The sequence below is a fragment of the Branchiostoma lanceolatum genome, chromosome 4 (assembly GCF_035083965.1).
Source record: "Branchiostoma lanceolatum isolate klBraLanc5 chromosome 4, klBraLanc5.hap2, whole genome shotgun sequence".
In the NCBI taxonomy this organism is placed as follows: domain Eukaryota; kingdom Metazoa; phylum Chordata; class Leptocardii; order Amphioxiformes; family Branchiostomatidae; genus Branchiostoma; species Branchiostoma lanceolatum.
This window is the reverse complement of record NC_089725.1, coordinates 17,192,310-17,196,487: the sequence shown is the minus strand read 5'-3', so window position 1 is coordinate 17,196,487 and position 4,178 is coordinate 17,192,310.

The following is a 4,178-nucleotide window of genomic DNA, read 5'->3' as shown; positions in this document are numbered from 1 at the left end:
GTTCGTGACTTATTTGTAATTTTTCTTACAAGACATTAACAACACAGCTGTGTCACCGGTAACCCGCACGCGTTTCTAACGACCAACTGTATAGTTGCCATTCACTTCGCATGGAAATTGAAAGAAAACTCTTCTCGTTTTACCCGTTTTCAGCACGGGTACGGTTGGGGGCCGACTACTGGAACTTCTCTGGGTCGTTAGAACAACAGTGATGAATTCGAAGACTTGATTAGGTTGTGCTCTAGAGGAAAGAGGGTTATAATAACGAATCTTATATTCATCATTTTTGCTTGGAATTCCGACGAAAGATTAGCTTATCTGACAAGATTTGAAAATCCTAACGGCCAGCTCGCAGGTTAAGTACTGTAGTACTCGTTATCTTCTGCATGTCACGACTCATCCTTAATTCCTGATTTATGAGTCTTAAGGTAAAGTAAGGACAAACGTCCCGGAAACTGACTACCGTATACGTCAGATTAGAGAAATCAAGACCTTCTGTCTGACACGCTTGAGGAAATACCAAGTTCCTTCAAGACCTTCAAGTGTGGGCTGTCTGTGTAACACGGAAGAGTTTTGGGGAACAGAGGTTGAGGTTGCACAGGTTCAGGCGCACCCCAGGAGTCAGACAACCTGTGAGTCTAACGTACGTCACTGTGACACCACAGCTGTGTGATCCGGCCCGGTCTGCTCTACTTCTCAGCCCACGTATATTTACATGAGCCAACCTTGGCACATGATGGCTTTGTACAAGCAATTTCTCGGGGTTAGGGGCAAGGCTACCCGTCAGACAGTCGTGGGATTAACCATTGTATGGGTAAGACTAGACCAGCAGTCTGTCTTTGTCAGGTGAACAGATGCTGGGACTGAGAGGTCTGGGCGTGGGTTGACATCGGTCGGAAAATCCAGCCGCGGGGGAGGATTAAAAGCAGAGTACAGATACATCAGTCAAAATATAGTGTAGTCCCAGACTTGATTTTATTCTGCTAAATGTCACCCAAGTCGTCCAAAGTCCTCTAGCCAGTGAGCCGTGGGTGTTTGTGTCTATCCACAATCTGTATTTGACTAACCTATAAACCTGTCTGTACTCTACGCCTATCCGATTGTCCACAATGTTTTATAGCTTGGTCGACTTTGGAGTGTTTGATTGACTGATCAATAGTGTTACGAAAGATATTGGGAAAGGAATTTTAAAAGTTCCACCCCCACGTATTGATATTTTGACCAATCTGTCTGTAGCGTTCGTGTCGGCATCTAAACCCTGGTCTGCGCACGTCGTGCCTTGATGGCGCTGGTGATAAAGACATGTTTACTGCTGTTGTACCGGCAGAGGAAGGCAGGCTAGTGCGTGGTGGTCATGATAAAGAACCCATCTGATCAGACCGTGTTGAACAACAACACGACTGGCGCCATTTATGGTATCGGATGAAAACATTACACACAAAACATTAGTCGTAACTGACAATGGCATTTGAAAAGCTTAAAGTCCATAGAACATTACTCTCCAAGCAGAGGTTAGAGAAGATTGTGACCTTTTTATTATATGCCCCTCCAAGTGGTGGAGAGTGCCGACAGAAAACGGGGTATATGACAAAAAGGTCACAATGTTCTCCACCAACCTCTGCTCGGAGACTAATAGAACATGCGCTCATGCCTGATGATAAACGACCACTGTGTATGAAACTTTTTTGTCTTTCATGAACAAAGAAACGCAACCAGAGCTAGAGGAACACGAACGCAAACCTAAATTTCTATATTTCCTGTTTTAATTCCGATGACGTATTTCTAAATCTCCAGGCCTCCTGAGAGCGGTACATGTTACGATACTTACGTTACAACTCGTGACGAACCAATTACGCTTAATTTTTATCGACGTACACTACTTACGTCTACGGGAAACAGGCTGACCACAAGATCGTCACCTCCCAGTACCCCCCCCCCTCCAATCCGAATCGGTCCTGCAAGGGTGAATACGGTTCTTCTTGTAGTAAAGTTCATCACATCATAACAACATATTGTAATTAGGTATCAACCGATCATGTGCATATCAATCATTTAACTTTTTTTTCAAGTTACAATAATCTGCAAAAGGACCCTTTGGACCGCCCTGAAACCTTCACGTAAACTTGGAAGTGGACCATGAACACCCTCGACATGCGAAACGCTTCACATTATTTGATTTCATTGTTCAAGTGTGATGTTGACAAAGCTAAAAAAAAAGTTTTTTTCTCATTAATTTTTGATACTTTCTTGAACTGGTGTTACACGTGGTTACTAGTATTCAATTGTGACAGAAAATCATGTAAACCCAACCCGAGAATACATACATCGCTACTTGTCTATTTTTAATCATCTTTTGTGCGCATAACACGGTATGATCTGTACCCCTTTGTAGCCATACAATGGTCTTTGTTTGCATGTAGCAACAAGTTTGCTCTGGCCTGTGACTTATTCATCGAAATCTGGTACTTCCAAGAAAGACTAGTGTTCTGCGTAAAGCCTCCACTGTCCGTGACACTTTTAAAACTTTTGAGTTTAACCGAGGACCGTAACCACAACAGTCACGTCTACTGTGGAAGAACAGTTCCACTTGATACGACATAAAAAGGACAAAATCACTTCCAAGAACATGAAGAAAGGACGCTGTCCTCGCTGATGACGGGGCGATGAGCACGTGGCGTCTGGCAATGCTCAGTTAGTTTTCTATATGGGCTTCTAGGGAACCAACCACTTCTGTGTTGAAAAGTTTACTTGAGAAGTCTGCTTAATCTTAGGAGGGTACGAGGGAGTGAATTTGGAAAAGCTGTAGATAAATTGTACATCTTCCCTATGATCCTTCCTAAGTACATGTAGTCACTCGGATACGATCACTCGCGAACAGAACACAGGAAGTTTTAAACTTTTGTGGTTTAATGAGCTCCACGTGTTAAACTGCTGTGCAGTTTACAAAAATTAAAAGTAAGGCACGGTTGTGCTGTATTGGGGTACACCTGTACTGAATATTGTTTGTAGTTACTCGGAGGCCAAAAACGTAAGCTTAGCAGTCATTCTTTTATTAATAGAGCTGAATAATAACTGCTGCTAGATGAGGGCCTGCATGGGGGGGGGGGTCCCGACAACGCTCTACGATGAATTCGGAGGGCCGGCTAAATTCATAAAGCCTCCCTACGCTCTACGCTAAATTCCGAAAGCCCCCCCCCCCACACGCCCTACGCTGAATTATGGAGTGGTCGGCAACGCTCTACGTAAAATTAAAACGGTCGATTACGCTCTACGTAAAAGGGGCATGCAGGCCCTCCTAGATTGGTAGTTGTTTGTATTAAACAGGCAGCTAAGAAAACGTAACGATTTTGCCTCCCAACATCTGCTTGAATATTAGTTTGTCTTCAACCTCAATTACCAACTCGTTGATACATTTCTATCGGGCGACCCGTGGGCCACAAATGCCCTTTGGATCCTGTGTTATCACAACGCACCCTGAGATTTAAGTCGTGCCAGAATATACACCGACTTGGCCCACCTTTGACGCTGACAATCTCCAATGTTCTTACCAGGTGGACGCAGTGCCCCCCGATCTGAAGCCCCGCCCAGATGTTCTGACGCACGTGGTTTATTGACACACGGTCCAAGATAGGGTCCGCGCCTGACCTGTTCTATACAATCACCTCTTCATAAACAACTCCTTTACCTAGGAAGAACGGCGTAACTGTCACAAGTGCGTATTCGCCAACTTTTTGCGTCATCGCACGTCAGTTACCTCATAATTCCCGTGCGTAAGACACTAAACTATATTTATATAGAGGACTGTTAACAGCTAGAGCAACAACTGAAGGTGTGCTATATCGGTATTTTCTGCACAAACTTTGTCGTTTCATGAATAACACCACACGTGTTTGTAAGTGAAAAAGTTGACATAGGCGATTCACACCGAGACCACTAGAGAGTGCGTAGTCTGTACTCTCTCGTACGTACTGTCGATGGATCCAAGCGGAGGTCGCCCTCTCGTGTGTTTTGTTCGTCTTTTTTTAGTTGAACATTTGAAGACCACCGTCATTCATTAAAAGAAAAGAAAACGCAAAAAGACGCGATAAGATTATCAAAATGAGCCAAAATCCGACCTCTACTTGTAAATCTACTTGGAAAATACTCAGCTCACCCCCATGTCTTGATCATGCATGTAC